This window comes from Heterodontus francisci, unplaced genomic scaffold (assembly GCF_036365525.1).
Source record: "Heterodontus francisci isolate sHetFra1 unplaced genomic scaffold, sHetFra1.hap1 HAP1_SCAFFOLD_43, whole genome shotgun sequence".
Classification (NCBI taxonomy): Eukaryota; Metazoa; Chordata; class Chondrichthyes; order Heterodontiformes; family Heterodontidae; genus Heterodontus; species Heterodontus francisci.
In genome coordinates this window covers 2,928,287-2,946,138 of record NW_027141852.1, presented here as the reverse complement: position 1 = coordinate 2,946,138, position 17,852 = coordinate 2,928,287, and the positions used below count along the sequence as shown (strand labels likewise).

Genomic DNA, 17,852 nt, shown 5'->3' with positions numbered 1-17,852 from the left:
CTTCACGCATGTTTTGAGCCCTTGTTGAGCTGGACTATGCAGGGCTCACTGTCCAGTTCCTCCATGACAGGGAAGTCTTGAATGGCACTGAGAGCTACTTCAGTGACAATGTTCTCCGTTATGTAGAGTTCAAGGTAATGCTCCACTCACCTTTCCATCTGCTTGTTACATTCAGTGATGATCACCCCTGTCTTTGTCTTCAAAAGGTGCTGATTTAGTTACTACTGGGTCCATTGCTTTCTTAATTCCTTCATACATCCCTCTAGCATCCCCGGATTCATCAGCAGAGTTTTAACCAGTATTGATTGGTGCAGTGCCGAGCAGTCTGCAGAGACTTGTTTCTGGCTGCTCTGAGGGCATCTAGATGTTGTTTGCTGGGGACTTGTTTGTAGTTCATGAGGGTTCTCTTCTTAGCTACAGTAACTGACTCCATTTCAGTCCAATAAGCCTCAAACCAGTCAGCATTCCTCCCATCTCTTTTCCCATACACAGTGAGTGCAGAGTTATAGATGGTGGTGTGCAGATGATTCCACTTTGACACCGCACTGAGACCTTGAGCATTGTTGTCTGAAAGAGCCTGATCGAGGATGTTGAGGAACTCCTGGGTCCTTTCTGGATCAGTGGTTCGGCAAGTGTTGATCAGAAGACGACCTTTTTTCATGGATGGATGAAGCTTCCTTGTCTGAAGCCTGACCTTGTTACACACCAGGGAGTGGTCAGTGTCACAGTCAGCACTGTGATAGCTGCGAGTGATGAGGACACTGCTGAGGGTGGTATGTCTGGTGATGATAAGGTCTAGCTGGTGCCAATGGCATGATCTCGGATGTCTCCAGGACACCTTGTAGCACAGCTTGACCTGGAAGTAGCTGTTCATCACACAGAATCCATGGTGACAGCATAGCTCCTGCAACCTCTGTCCATTTTCGTTCATCTTGCCAATCCCCTGGTGCTCTATGCACATTGGCAAAGCTGTGTAGTCAGTATCCAAGCTTGTGTTGAAGTCTCCTCTAAGGTACAGTCCCTCAGTGCTGGGAATTCTTCTGATGGCAGTGTCAAGTGTCACATAGAATTGATCCTTGACATCTGGGGTGGAGGTGAGTGTCGGGACATAGATGCACATGAGATTAACTGGGCCCATGCTTATTGACAAGTGAAGAGTAAGAAGTCTCTCTGAGCCTACTGTGAGTGGTTCACTCATCTCAAGTGGCGTGTATTTTACTGTGAAACCCACTCCATGCTCACGAGTTGCCTCTTGGGCTTTCCCCTGCCAGAAGAAGGTGTAGTGTTTCTCTCTGAGGGATCCACTTTGAACGAGTCTAGTTTCTTGCAGCACAGCAATGTCCACATTGAGCATTGTGAGTTCCTCGTCGATCACAACTGTCTTGTGTGTGTCATCAACCTGCAGAAGGTTGTCGGTAAGGCCAGGACACATGGTCCTTAGATTCCAGCTTGTGATGCGAAGGACTGGTGTCTTCTTTGTTGAATTTGCTTTTCTTGGTGCATAGATTATCAATCCGTCTGTTCAGAGATGACTCTCCAAGCTCCAAGCACCCATTGAAGCAAGCAGGTCGTGGCTTCACAGCACCTAACTGACTGGGGGCTGCCCAGCTTGGAGTGAATGGTAGCTATCCAATGAGACACTAAGAGCTCTCTCACTGTCCGAAGTAACCCCTGGCGCTCATACTCGACACCAATTGAATGAGAGCTTGTAATCAGTAACTGCTTATTCCCGGGTTGTGCCAATGTTTAACCACGAAGCTGGAGTGTCCTCTCCAGGGCACAGGCCTGGACAAATAGTATGGAGACCCTGAGCATCAGGACCCCCTCTCAGCATTGCTCGTATTGTCCAAAGGAAAGGAAAAACTAGTACTGTTTGGTACCAGCTCTGCTGTAGGAGTTGCTGGAAAACTGCCTGATAAGTAACAGGTAACCGCCTCCAGGACTCCACTCCGGATTTACTGTCCAGGTTTACTCCCTCAGCCTTCTGATTTATTTATTTAGAGATACAGTACTGAAACAGGCTCTTCCAGCCCACCGAGTCTGTATCGACCATCAACCACCCATTTATACTAATCCGACATTAATCCCATATTCCTACCACATCCCCTCAATTCCCCTCCCACCTACCTACACTAGGGGCAATTTACAATGGCCAATTTACCTATCTACTGCAAGTCTTTGGCTGTGGGAGGAAACCGGAGCACCCAGCAGAAACCCACGCTGTCACAGGGAGAACTTGTAAACTCTGCACAGGCAGTACACAGAAACAAACGTGGGTCACTGGAGGTGTGAGGCTGCGGTGCTAACCACTGCGCCACTGTGTCTTCTCGAGACACCCATTGAGAAGTGAGACTTTTTGCCCAGAGATGGGGCTCTGTTTCTTGGCATCAGGATGGAACCACACACCAGTGGGTCTGTATGACATGCACAAGGATATCACACACTGCCCCATCTCTGGTACAGATCAGAGTCAGACACTGACCAGATTGCAACCCACAAGGACATCACAACCTTCCCGCTCTCTGGGACAGGTCAGTGTGATACACCAAACAAACAGCACCCCACAGGGACCTCATAAATGCCACATCCCTGTGACAGATCAAGGTCAGACACTGCAAATATTGCAACCACAGGAACATCACAAATTGCCCCATCCCTCGGACAGCTCGGGGTCTGACAATGAACATAATGCAACAACAAGGACATTACTGTATAACTCCCTCCATTCTGAAAAACAAGCATTCACCCTACTTTTTACCCTGCAGCCAATTTTGGATCCACACTGCCACTGCCCCTTTAATCCCATCTGCTTGAATTTTGTTAACAAGTCATAGAGAGATGCAAAACTGAAACAGGCCCTACGGCCCACTGAGTCTGTGCTGACCAACCACCACCCATTTATAGTAATCCTACACCATAATACCATATTCCCTACCACATCCCCACCATTCTCTTACCTACACTCGGAGCAATTTACAACAACCAATTTACCTATCAACCTGCAGTCTTTGCTTGTGGGAGGAAACCGGAGCACCCAGCAGAAACACACACAGTCACAGGGAGAACCTGCAAACTCTGCACAGGCAGTACCCAGAACTGAACCTGGGTTGCGAGAGCTGTGAGGTTGCAGTGCCAACCACTGTGCCATTGTGCTGCCCCAAGTCTAGTTTATGGTAGCTTTTCAAACACAATTTTGATGTCCAGACACGTACCATTAACCTCACCGCCCTCGTCAACTCTCTCTGAAACTTCATCAAAGAAATTAATTCAGTAATTATTTCAGACACAATCTTCTGTTAACCAATCTGTACTGGCTGTCATTTATTAGCCCATGTTCTACCAAGTGACAGTTAATTTCCTCCTGGATAATTGTCTCCAAAAGTTTCCCCACCACCGACATTAGACTAATTGGTCTGTAGTTCCTGGGTTTATCTCTCTTTTTAAACAGGGCTGTAATATTCACAACCCTTGCAGACTTATCTTTTAATTCTGGAAAGTCTATTGCAGACAATCACTTTGGGCATGACTTTAATCAATTAAAGCAACAGGATACTTGATTAATAAGTCCAGAACTTTTATTGAGAGTAAAATAGTACTTAATAATTGAAAGTAAAATTATACTTAACAAACTTGGGGAATATAACGTTACAGCTCTGGGGACTGGTCGAGCTTGGTCTCAGAGTGTCACGGTCCTCTTTGTCCAGTCTAGATCCCTCATCAGGTGGAGAACTTGGTCGATGATCTGAGCCTTTACCCCTGAGGTCGTCCAGTGTTCCTGCACACTGAAACCTTACAAGATCCCTACTTTTAACCCCTGGATGGCCATCACACCACCATGTAAAATAATAATTGGTCCTAGCTGTTGCGAGGTACATTTAATTTGTTCTTAATAATGTCTTCCACTGACAGCCACCTGTCCTCAGAATCTCAGACATGAGTACAATGGAGTGGTTTCACACTGTCTCCCCATCTGATCTGAAACAAGTTTCCTATTCATTAAATCTAGACTCTTGAAGGTCACAATGTGACATACCATGGGTTTTATCAGGGGTCCGAGAAAGGTCCATTGTTTGAATAAATTTCGCTGAAACTGCCCTTTCCCACAAAGACACAGAAACTCACAGTAATTAGATTGAACAAACTTTAAATGAAAACCCATTCTCTCTAAAATGTTTATTGATTCATTAATTATAACTCAATCAAGGTTCATTACTTTTACAATAATCTGTTTCAGGATGGGTAGCTACTCATTAATTATACAGGATATAAACGTTAGCACTGAACACAAAATGGTTCCTTTGGTCATGTGTTAATTATAAAATGGCTTTCTTAACCTTGTTAGTTATGACAATGGATACATTATAAAAATGGTCAAGTTAAACTAAGATCGAACTACCCAAGCTTACGTCCATCCTCCAGTCCTCTGGCATCATTCCCATATTCAAGGAGGAATGAAAGATTGTGGTTCGAGTCTCCGCTATTTCCACTCTTACGTCCCTCAGCAACCCAGGATGCAGCCCATCCAGACCGGGTGACTTTTCTACTGTGAGCACAGCTAACCTTGTAATTGTCTCCTCTTTATCTATTTTCATCTCCTCCAAATTCTCCACTTCCTCCTCCTTTCCTGTGACATTTGCAGCACCCGCTTGCTTTGTGATGACAGATGAAATGTACTTAATTAGTACCTCAGCCACACCCTCTGCCTCCACAGGATCTCCTAATTGACCCACCCTTTCATTGACTGTCCATATGTTGGTAAAAGACTTCAGTGTTCCCAGTTATGTGACCCGCTGATCTTTTCTCATTCATCTTGCTGATCTCATTTCCTTTTTCAGCTCTCCTCTGCACTTTCCGTATTCTGCTTGTTTCTCTACTGCATATGAGTCCTCACATGATTTCTCAGTGAATGGTTTTTGAACTATTTTGTAAAAGGATTTAGTTTTGTAAATTTCTCCCTAGCTCCCCTCATGGTCAGGCAGAAAGTTTAACTGCTGTGTTTTCAAACAGCAACAGCTTTATTTGAAAAGCCATTTTGACAGGATTCCGGGTTTTAATCCAGTCACAAATCTGGTTCTGATGTCTTGTGGCTCCAGCTGTCACATGACCTGTCAGAGGATGACCTCATAATTGACCCAGTCATGGAGCTGTGGGTTGATGTTTAAATTGTTTCAAAATAATTTTCCAGAAGGAAAATCAAAATGAATCGATATACAAAAGGCAGATTTTGTGAATTTGTGCTCCCAGTGGAAATTCCTGCAGAGTCTGCTGGTTTTCATATCCCCAATTCCCCACAGGAAGCTCTGTGCTCGGAGTCTGTATTCATTACATCAACATTATACAGAATCATTTCATGGGAGACCCCAGTGTGAATTGTAGACAGGTGGGCCAGTTTTAACTTTCAAAGTAACACAGAAGCAAAATACTGCAGAGACTGGAAATCTGAAATAAAAACAGAAAATACTGGAAATACTCAGCAGGTCTGGCAGCATCTGTGGAGAGAGAGACAGAGGTAACGTTTCAGATCTGTGATCTTTCATCAGAACTGAGCTGAAATTGTCTGAGGGACTGAGATTGTGGAATCAATTTCAGGGTCAAAGACATTGTACTTGGTAAGGATAGGAAAATGGAGATTATTAAGTACAGTGCAAAAATATAGATGCTTTTACATTATTTTAATCAAAATTGATTTAAACTTTGTGCTCATGAATCCTATCTTTTGATCACAATGACACTGTTAACAATGGAAAAAGCAAGACTTGCATTTCACGACTTTTCAAGTGCAGTCACACAACAGTACAATAGAGTACTCCACAATAAAGATGTATAAGATTCCCACCACACAACTGCCAGACGATGACCATCCCAAACAAGAGAGAATCTAACCATCTCCCTTTGACATTCAATGGCATTACCATCGCTGAATCCCCCACTCTCAACAACCTGGGGGTTACCATTGAGCAGAAACTGAACTCCAGTAACCATGTAAATATTATGGCGACAAGAGCAGGTCAGAGACTCGGAATCCTGCGGCAAGTAACTCACCTCCTGACTCCCCAAAGCCTGTACACTAGTCAGGAGTGTGATGGAATACTCTCCACTTGTCTGGCTGGGTGCAGCTCCAACAATACTCAAGAAACTCAACAGGACAAAGCAGCCCGCTTGATTGGCAGCCCATTTACAACATTCTTGCCCTCCATCACTGGCACACAGTGGCAGCAGTGTGTACCATCCACAAGATGCACTGCAGCAATGTGCCAATGCTCCTTAGACAGCACCTTCCAAACCCATGACCTTTATCACCTAGAAGGACAAGGGCAGCAGATGCATGGGAACACCACAACCTGCAAGTTCCCCTCCAAGCCACACACCATCCTGAATTGTAACTGTATCACCGTTCCTTCACTGTTGCTGGGTCAAAATCCTGGAACTCTCTTCATAACAGCAGCACATGGACTGCAGTGGTTCAAGAAGGCAGATCAGCACCACCTTCTCAAGGCAATTAGGGATGGATAATAAATGCTGGCCGAGCCAGCGACACCCACCTCCCATGAATGAACAAAAAAAATGATAATATCCTGTAATCCTCCAAAGCAGAAAATACAGATGGAAATGAAAAATAATAAAACACAGTCAGCATGGATTTCATAAAGAAAGACTTGATGAACCTTATCTTTGAAAAATCAACAGCAAGAGTAATATAGCAGATGTAGAAGAGTTTAATTTAATAAAGCCTCATCCGTTTATGTGCCTGAACCATCAAATTGTGGGTGAACAAACAAGCACACTAACTGACAGAGCTGCATGTTGTTCTTTCTAAATTACCCTAAAGTAGGGTGTTAATGAGTTAAAGCTTCAGGTTACTGCAACCAGAATAGCCATTGTCCACTATCAGTTTTACTGTTATAAATAAAGGGTGGAACATTCATTGTGAATCTATAGAAACAGTCTGGTCCTGCACACTGCAGACACATCCACGTCATCACCAACCAGCTCTCCTATAATTGGTGCAGTTATTTGACTTTGCCCCATTCGCTCCATGGAATTACTTTTAAAAGATTTTAAATTACAAGCAGTTTTGTTAATGTTCAGCCTTTGAGAAGAAATCATTCCCTGGCCACAGTGGAGAGAGCATTGAATAGAAAACAGTAGACTACCAGGTAACACAGTGAAAGCTGATCAGCTAATCTATAATTACTGACATTTCTTATTTTTGCTCTTGCTATTTGGTTTTTCATCATTTTCAGCTCCTGACTGTGGATATTATTGTGATTAAATGTGAAAAGATGCACTGTGTCTCAGCCCCGGTATATTGGCTCTTTCTCTGTACAGTGCTGTCTACACTCAGATACAGACAATGTTTCTCCCTCACTCAACATTCCAGCCCTGACGGTGCTGAAAGCGCTGCTCAAAGTTACACATTCTGGCTGTTTACAGTTGATTAGTGAGAGATTATTAACGTATCCTTCTGCAGCGCTGCCTCGGTTAATAACAGCAGATCGAAGTCACATTTCAGATACAGAAACAGACGCATCAATTATTCACTCTTTCCCAGAGTGAGTGAGGCCGGGACAAGCAGCAACATTCCGGCCCCACACTCTGCAATTACCCAGCACCAGCGGAAAGCAGTGAATACAGATTCAATCAGTGGGTTAATGTCCATTACAGGGTTGCAAGATTCCACAGCCCAGGACAAACATCCCCACACACCGAGAACAAGCTCAGGAAAACCCGGGTAAGTTAATATCCCAATCACTGAGCATTCCAGTAACATTGAAGAAGTTCCAGAACTGAGTGAACCTTTCAAAGTACAGAAGTGATGACGAGGTCAAAAAGGTCTGAACAGTTGAGGTGACTGAGCGGTTTCAGCTTCTCTGTTCAGGTTGCAGCTTTCACTGGAGGCATGTGTTTAAATCCTACTTCTGACAACTTGATTTTCAGTTACTTTGCAGAGCTTCCTTGAAGGTTTGAGGTAGAGTAAATACAGAGGAACTGTTTCTAACTGCTGAATGGTCAATAACCGAAGGTTACAGATTTAAGGTGACTCACAAAACCAGAAGGAACATGAGGAAAAATTCCTTTCTGCGACGTGTGGTTAGGATTTCAGTCATGTGGATAGATTGGAGAAGCTGGGGTTGTTCTCCTTGGAGAGGAGATTTGATAGAGGTGTTCACAATCATGAGGGGTCGTGACAGACCCGATAGAGAGAAACTGTTGGGAGAAGGATTGAGACTCAGGTAAAAGCTGTGGCTCAGTTGGTCACACTCACCTCGAAATCACAAGCTTCTGGGTTCAGATTTCACAGCTGACACTCCAGTGCAGCACTCAGGGTGTTGAAGGTGCTGCCTTTCAGGTGTGATGTTAAACCAAGACCTGGTCTGCATGTTTGGGTGAATGTAAAAGATCCCATGCTGCAATTTCAAACAAGTGAAGAGCAAGTATTTTATTTTTATTGAGAGCTACAGCACTGAAACAGGCCCTTCAACCCACCTCGTCTGTGCCGACCAACAACCACCCACTTATACTAATCCTGCAGTAATCCCATTTTCTCTACCTCCACTAGGGGCAATTTACAACAGCCAATTTACCTATCACCTGCAAGGGAGGAAACCGGAGCACCCGGCAAAAACCCACATGGTCACAGGGAGAAATTGCAAACTCCGCACAGGCAATACCCAGAGTCGAACCTGGGTCCTTGGAACTGTGAGGTTGCAGTGCTAACCATTGCACCACCCCTGGTGTTATGATCAATATTTGCCCCTCAATCAGATCAGTTAGACATTATCACATTGCTGTTTGTGAATATCAGCTGCTGCATTTCTGACATTGCAACAGTGATTACACTTCAAAAGTATTTCATTGTCTACAAAGTGCTTTGATATTTCAAGTGGTCTTGAAAGGTGCTATATAAATGCAAGTCTTTTCTTTCTTTATCACAACACATTGCAGTGTAAAAAATGGTTCTTCATGTCACCTCTGGTTCTTCTGCCAATCACCTGATATCTGTGTCCTCTGCTTACTGACCCTTTTACCACTGGAAACATTTTCTCCTTATTTAAAATATTGAAAACCTTCATGATTTTGAACAAATGTGTCAAATCTCTTCTGAATTTTCCCTGCTGCGAGGAGAACAACCCCAGCTTCTCCAATCTCTCCACATAACTGAAATCCCTCACCCTGCTACCATTGTGGTAAATCTCTTTTTTATTCTTTCATGGGATGTGGGCACTGCTGACACAATGTGATTCCTGTCAATGCAGCGGTCCGCTGACATCATCGGACTGTGCCAAGCTGTGCATAGGCACAGCTACATCTTGCCAGGATTAAGTGGCACATGCGCAGGATGATGTCATTGCACAGCGCCAACGTCATCGCATATCTGCGCATGGTCCATCTTCGCACATGTGCGCTAAAGCGTCATCGGGTATCCAGCCCCTCATTCAGCTAGAGGAAGCGGCTGAATAGGAGACTTTGAGGCAGCAGCTCTCCCCCCTCGGGAACTCGCTCCAGGCCTCGACGCTTCCTCCCCTCAGCCGCTCGCTCCACACCTCGATGCTCCCCTGGACAATTGTTCCCCACCCGCGTCATCCAGCTCTATGGCCGCTTGCTCTCTGCCCCACAACCCCTGCTCCAGCCGCTAGCTCTAGGCCGTGCCACTTCCCTCCTCTAGGCCACTCACTACTCGCTCCTACGTCACACTTTACAGCCCACCTTACTTCTTCGGGCGGCGCGTGGAGTCTGGACAAACATGGGAGCAAGGAGCCGAGAGAAGGGAAGCAGCGCGGCCTCGAGCGAGTGGCTGGAGGGGAGGGGGTTGGTGGGGAGTGAGCGAACGACTGGAGAATGGGGTGACATGATCGGGAGACAATCGGCCAGGGAAGTAGTGGGGGGGGGGAGCAGCGAGGACTGGAGCGAGCGACTGTGGAGGGTGGAAGCGGCCGGTGCGAAGGAGGGGGAGAAAGCGAGTTGTGCCACCTAGTGGTTGCATTGTCAGCAAACGCAGCCTTTATTGTCCATCCTTAATTGCCCTTGCGAAGGTGGTGGTGAGCCGCCTTTTTGGAGCTGCTGCTGTCCATGTGTTGTACGTAAACCCACAGTGCTGTTAGGAAGGGAGTTCCAAGATTTTGATCCAGTGACAGTGAAGGAATGGTGATATAGTTCCCAGTCAGGACAGTGTGTAACTTGGAGGGGAGCTTGCAGATGGTGGTGTTCCCATTCATCCAATGTCCTTCTAGGTGGTCGAGATTGGGGGTTTGGAAGGTGCTGTCGAAGGAGGCTTGGTGAGTTGCTGCAGTGCATCTTGTAGATGGTACACACTGCCGCCACTGTCCACTGGTGGTGCAGGAAGTGAATATTTAAAGTAGTGGATGGAGTGCTGATCAAGTGATCTGCTTTATCCTGGATGGTGTTGAGTTTCTTTGGTGTTGTTGGAGCTCCCCTGATCCAGGCAAGTGGGGAGTATTACATCACACTGCTGACTTGTGCCTTGTAGATGGTGGACAGGAGGTGAGTTACTTGCAGCAGAATTCCCAGCCTCTGACCTGCTCTTGTAGCTACGGTATTTATATGACTGATCCAATTCAGTTTCTGCTCATCGGTAACCCCCCCGGATGTTGATTGTGAAGGATTCAGCAATGGTAATGTCATTGACTGTCAAGGGGAGATGGTTAGATTCACTCTTGTTGGAAATGGTCATTGCCTGGCATTTTTGTGGCGTGCATGTTACTTGCCACTTATCAGTCCAAGCCCAATCTTGCCCAGGTCTCTCTACATGTGGACACAGACTGCGTCATTATCTGAGGAGTTACTAATGCAACTGAACATTTTGCAATCATCAGTGAACATTTCCACTTCTGATCTTATGATGGAAGGAAGTTTATTGATGAAGCAACTGAAGACGGTTGGGGCCTAGGACACTACCCTGAGGAACTCATGAGCGATGTCTGGTACTGAGATGATTGGCCACCAACAACCAGCACCATATTCCTTTGCGCAAGGTATGACTCCAACCAGTGGAGATTTTTCTCTTTGATTGCCATTGACTTCAATTTTGCAAGGGCTCCTTGATGCCCTTGGCAAGAGCAGTCACTGTCACCTCACCTCACCTCCTGAATTCAGCTCTTCTGTCCATATTTGGGCCAAGGCCATAATGAGGTCAGGAACTAAGTGGCCCTGGCGGAACCCAAAATGAGCATTGGTGAGTAGGTTATGGCTGTGTAAGTGCTGCTTGATAGCACTGTCAACGACACCTTCCATCACTTTACTGATGATCAAGAGGAGGCTGATCAGGCAGGAATTGACCGGGTTGGATTTGTCCTGCCTTTTGTATACAGAACATACCTGGGCAATTTTCCACATTGCTGGGTAGATGCCAGTGTTGTAGCTTGGCGGGCGGCGTGGCTAGTTCTGGAGCACAAGTCTTCAGCACTGCAGCCAGGATGTTGTCAGTATCCAGAGCCTTCAGCCATTTCTTGATATCATGTGGAGTGAAGTGGATTTAGCTGAAGATTGGCACCTGTGATGCTGGGGACCTCAGGAGGAGGCCGAGATTGATCATCTACTTGGCACTTCTGGCTGAAGATGGTTGCAAATGATTCAACCTTGTATTTTGCACTGACATACTGGTCTCCCCTATCATTAAGGATGGGGATATTTGTGGAGCCTCGTCCTCCTATTAATTGTTTAATTATCCACCACCATTCAGGACTGGATGTGGCAGGACTGCAGAGCTTTGATCTGATCTGTTGGTTGTCAGATCAATCAGCTCTGTCTATTGCATGCTGCTTCCGCTAAATGACATGCAAGTAGTCCTGTGTTGTAGCTTCACTCATTTTTAGGTCTGCTTGGTGCTGCTCCTGACATGCCCTCCTGCACACTTCATTGAACCACTATTGCTCCCTTGGCTTGATGGTAATGGTAGAGTGAGGGATATGTCAGGCCATGAGGTAACATATTGTGTTTAAATACAATTCTGCTGCTGCTGATGGCCCACAGTGCCTCATGGATGCCCAGTTTTGAGCTGCCAGATCTGTTCATTTCTTCCCTCAGATATAATTGAAAAAAAAATTCTGAAGAAATGCATGAACTAAATAAAAAGGAGAGAGAAATAAATACTGACAAAATAGATGGCAGCATTTGGAAGGTAAAAAGATTTCAGTTTTATTACTGATGAGTGAGAGGAATATATCACACTTTGGGGCTTCTGGAAGTGGATTTACTGATAGTCTGGGGAATTGATAGGAAACTGCTTCATAGTTGGCGGAACAAATTCCCGCCCTTGGGGTGGAGCCAACAGCTGCATCCGTCCAATAACAGACAGAGTCGAAGTACTGTGTCAGGCCTTGTTAGCTCAGTTGGTAGAGCATGAGACTTTTAATCTCAGGGTCTTGGATTTGAGACCCTTGTTGTGTGGTTGTTCTTCCCTTTTTCAGTCTTCATCAGCAGAGAGTTCAAGGAGTGTTTGAAATTAAATTCAACAACATCACCAGATTTCAACTACTCCCCCACCCCGCCCCCTCCCAGTGTAGTTGACAGGACTCTCAACCTCTGCCTGCCCCCTTCCCCTCCCTCCCAGAACTGCGACAGGGTGCCCCTTGTCCTCACTTTCCACCCCACCTGCCTCCACATCCAAAGGATCATCCTCCACCATTTCCTGCACCTCCAGCGTGATGCCACCACCAAACGCATCCTCCCATCCCCTGTCAACATTGTGAAGGGATTGTCCCCTCCGTGACACCCTGGTCCACTCCTCCATTACCCCCGATACCTTGTCCCCTTCCCAAGGCACCTTCCCATGCAATCGCAGGAGATATAATACCTGCCCTTTTCCCTCCTCTCTGCTCATTAGCTAACGCCCCAAACACTCCTTTTAGGTGAAGCAGCGATTTACTTGTACTTCTTTCAATTATGTATACTGTATTCACTGCTCACAATGCGGTCTCCTCTAAACTGGAGAGACCAAACGCAGATTAGGTGGAACACCTCTGCTCAGGCCGAAAGCATAACCCTGAGCTTCTGGTTGCTTGCCATTTCAACACTCCCCCCTGCTCTCATGTCAACATTTCTGTCTTTGGTCTGCTCCAGTGTTCCAGTTAAAATCAACCCAAGCTCGAGGAGCAGCACCTGACCTTTTGATTCTGCACTCTACAGCCTTGTGGATTGAACATTGTGTTCAATAACATCAGAGCATGACTGGTGTCAGGCAACCACAAGCATTAACACACTCTTTGCCTTTGTCCCAGGACAGCTTTGTTATTTAATCTCTCCTGCCCTCTGCCCTATCAAACACCTTCCCCTTTGTTCTCTCCCATATGCCCCTCCCCTTCACTTGTTTAAAACCTAATTCTTTTCTAACCAGTGTCAGTTCTGATGAAAGGTCACAGATCAGGACAGTGGTGCAGTGGTTAGCACCGCCACCTCGCAGCTTCAGGGACCTGGGTTCGATTCCTGGTACAGCCTGTGTGGAGTTTGTCAGTTCTTCCTGTGTCTGAGTGGGTTTTCTCCGGTTTCCTCCCACAAGCCAAAAGACTTGCAGGTTGATAGGCAAATAGGCCATTATAAATTGTCAGTAGTGCAGATAGGTGGCAGGAAAATATAGTAACAGGTGGGGATGTTTGGTAGGAATATGGGATTAGTGCAGGATTAGTATAAATGGGTAGCTGATGTTCAGCACAGACTCGGTGGGACGAAGGGCCTGTTTCAGTGCTGTATCTCTAATCTAATCTAACCAGAAACATTAACTCTGTTTCTCTCACCACAGATGCTGCCAGAGCTATTGAGTATTTCCAGCACTTTTTGTTTTTATTTCAGATTTCCAGCATCTGCAGTATTTTGCTTTTATTGTGTCAGAAAGTCTTTCCTTGATTCAGGACTCTTACCTCTCTCCAGAATCTCTCTGCTAAAGATTGAACTTTATCTCATTTCACTCACAGCTCAGGGTCAGTGTGGCACAGTGGGACTTCTGGCTGTCTCCTACTTCACAATCCATCAGTACTGAGAAAACAATGGGGAATATTACTCACATGTTGTGTTCTGTAACTTTTTACAAACACTTTAATGTATATATTGTCTTCCAAAGCAGTGACAGAATGGTGGCTTTAGTGTGTTGTTGAAATAGCTTTGTTGAGTTCGTGCAGTACTAACAGTTAAACAGTTCTTGGTTCAATCCCAGGTTTTGGCACTTTCAACCTCTCCTGTGTCTTTTTCTTTGGCTCCAATTGTCAAGCTGCATGATTTACTCTGAAATTAGCACCAGGGAACCAAGGCACCAGCGAGCATGAGGAGCTGAAATTAGCACAGATCAAATCCACTTAATATTTCTGACTGAAGATGGTTGCAAATGCTTCAGCTTCATCTTTTGCACTGACGTGCTCAGCACCACCATCATTGAGGATGTGAATGTTTTTGGAGCCTCCTCATCTTGTTAGTTATTTAATTATCCACCACCATTCACGACTGGATGTGGCAGGACTGTGGAGCTGTGATCTGATCCTGAGGGAGATATCTGTGCGTGGAGTGGCGGGATGTATGGAGAGTGATCCTGAAGAGGGTGTCCGAGCCTGGAGTGGAAGCTTTCCGTGGAGGTGCAGGAGTAGGCCATTCAGCCCCAGTGTTTTATAAAGGTTTAGCATAACTTATTTGCTTTTACTCTATGCCTCTATTAATAAAGCCAAGTGTCCTGTTTGCTCTTCGCAACCTTTTCAAACCTTGATCAAAAAAGATCGGTGTACATTGTCTCATTCTTCCTCCCAAACTGTATCACTTCACAATTTTCTGTGTAAAATTTTATCTGTTGTGTGAAAGCCCATTTTACCAGTGTGTTTAAGTTCCTCTGAAGTGTGTTACTGTCACTGGCATAGGACGAAATTCACGAGCATTCTTTGATGCTATCTCCATGGAAAGAGCAATCTTACACACTAGCTCAAATTGGGATTTTGTGTGTTTAGTATCTTTTCTCATCCACCAATATAAGCACAAATCTGTCTCATAATGTACGGTCTAAGAATGTGCCAATGTTGCAATGTGGTGATAAATTCTTCAGTGTCACAATGTACTCACCAACTGTTTCACTACTTTTCTGATTTCGGGATCCAAGTTTGTAGCTTTCCGCGATCTCTAGTGGCTTAGGGTTGAGCCTCACTTCAACGAAGAAACGGAAAATTATGATTTAAAGATTACACTGTCAAGCATTCACATCTCTGTCTTCTCCTGAACTTCGAGTTCAAATTTGTTTGTGACGTTGAGTCACACGTTAAGACAGCACAGCCTTTGTCTTTGTGAAGGAATTGATTTGGGAATGGCTGTTTGAAACTGTCCCTTCTTGCGCAGAAATTCAGTGCAAATACTTAATCACTCACAATTTCCTTGAGAGAAATTTGTTCACAATCGCATTCGACACGGAAACTGCCTCCGCATTAATCTCACTGAAGCAGAATGTGACCGTGTTGTATGTTTCAGAATGTTGGTGCCGTTATTTGTCGCTTTTAACCAAGACTGGGAGACAGGGCAAGGTTCATCCGAGTTTGGAATATATTATCATTCAGGAGGAAGAAAAATCAACAGGAACCAAATAAGAAAACCCAGTCTCCAGATTTGAGAATCTGTAGATCCGCTTTGGGAAAGTGAATCAGAGCAGAATGAAGGGTGAACAGTCCAACTGCCCAGAAGAGATGAAGACACAGCTCAGTCAACACATTCCTCTGGTTTATGATGCTGGAACATTCCTCACACAGAAATGATTCAACCCAATGACAAACATTCTTACAGCTGATAATTTATGCTACTGATTTAAGGACTGTCTCATGTGGTTACCGAGTGATGACGAGAAGATATTAAACTTTGTTCTATTCAATCGAGCTGTGATGAAGTTTGAATTTTTCTACCTTTTATAAACAGTATTTGAAGGGTCTCGGTAACAATGTTCATTGTTGATGAGAGTGGGGTCTGGGTGAGAAGCTGCTGAGTGTGACAGGGTCAGGACTGGATGCAGGAAGTTCTCTGACAGTCTCCCTCTATCTCTCTAATGGGTTTGAGTTGATTTACGACTGGTAGCTTTTATTTTACTTTTCTTATTTAGAGATACAGCACTGAAACAGGCCCTTCGGCCCACCGAGTCTGTGCCAACCAGCAACCACCCATTTATACTAATCCTACATTAATCCCATATTCTCTACCACATCCCCACCATTCTCCTACCACGTACCTACACAAGGGACAATTTCCAATGGCCAATTTATCTATCAACCTGCAAGTCTTTTGGAGGTGGAAAGAAACCAGAGCACCCGGCGGAAACCCACACAGACACAGGGAGAACTTGTAAACTCCACACAGGCAGTACCCAGAACTGAATCCTGGTCGCTGGAGCTGTGAGGCCGCGGTGCTAACCATTGCGCCACTGTGCTGCTGTTGGTGTTTTGATAAATGAAGGAAGTTCCCTCCACCCATTTTTTTTGGAAAGACAGTGTGGTATAAGGATGTAAAGGGTTAATGCTGAAAATAGTGGGATCAACCCCTCCCACTGTCAGAGTGATGATGTAACAGTCACATGAGATGAAGTTTGGGAGAAGAGAGAGCAGCACCAAGGATATTGTGTAAATTAGAAAAGAGTTCTTAGTTCTTTCAGCAGGAACTGTGTCCAGAAAATATCGAGAACCTCACAATTTTATTATTCAGGAATAGGAACACAGATATTAATTCCAAGTGACATTTCTGGGACCAATTAACAAAAAAAGTAGAGAATAATATTGCTCACTGATTGAAATCCCCCAGTGAGGAGACAGTTAAACAGGTGATCTGTTGGGGCATCCTTCGATCCAAGGTTTCAGCAAAATTTAATCTCCAGTTTTGGTGAAATTCTCTGTTATTTGCAATTTTTTTAATCAGATTTGATGGGCGATTGAAAAAACTGAAAAAATTGAACAGTTCCATCTTTCTTTTCTTCCTTCTTCTCTTCTTTCCATCAGTTTCTCTTTTCTGTCCCAGATCAATATAATGATGAGAATCCCAATTTAATCTGCTGTTTCTGGTGTTTTATCCATTCCAATCAAAATTTCAACATTCCAATCAAATCTATTTGTTATTCCACAGTGTCTCTCCATGTGTTTTATTCTGTTGTATTCTCTCACAGTCTGTTTGATGATCAATGTTACATCTCACTCTCTGTTCTGGTGAAGATCAGAAGCAGTGATATCTGTTTACACCACCCGACAAGTCGGCCTGAAACTGTGCCTCGCTGATCATGTGGAGTTAAAGCAATTCTTCCAGTCAGTTAGTTCAGTTTTCATTTCATGAGAAATTCGGTCATCATGACTTCGTCAGTGACCTAATGGTTCAGGTGTCTGAGTGATGTTAATCATGATGTGATGAAATGATTGTATGTTCCAGTCTTTCCGTGGTGGGTTTTCACACTGAGTAGAAACTTGTTGGACATGGTCTGGAAATGTTTCACACCGCTCCATTCCCAACTTCATTTACTGACAGAAGATATATTTCCATCATTACACAGCTGGCTGCACAGCCAGAAGCTGTGCTGAAGGTGACAGCTATGTTTATACAACTGACAAGGTGGCCGAGAGGTTAAGGCGATGGATTGCTAATCCATTGTGCTCTGCACACGTGGGTTCGAATCCCATTCTTGTCGCTAGTTTATGAACTGTTCAGTGTATTGTTTATGTGCAAAGTCAGCCTCGAAACCTGTTCTTGTCAATGTCCAGACAGTGATTCCAGAATTGGTTATACTTTATTAAAATTGAGACAGACAATTGGAATTATTCACCCAAACTGCACTGGAAATAAGATCAAATAGGGATCACGAAACGGAGCAGGATTTTTCCTCCCCTCCTTCCTTCCATCTTTAC

The 17,852-nt window shown here is 44.8% G+C and overlaps 1 non-coding gene across 1 annotated transcript; it reads left to right on the top strand.

The window, feature by feature from the left end:
* Nucleotides 1–17,553: 17,553 nt before the first annotated feature.
* trnas-gcu (transfer RNA serine (anticodon GCU)) lies at nt 17,554–17,635 on the top strand. The gene has a single exon. It is a non-coding gene; the product is annotated as a tRNA-Ser (tRNA).
* The last annotated feature ends 217 nt before the right edge of the window (nt 17,636–17,852 follow it).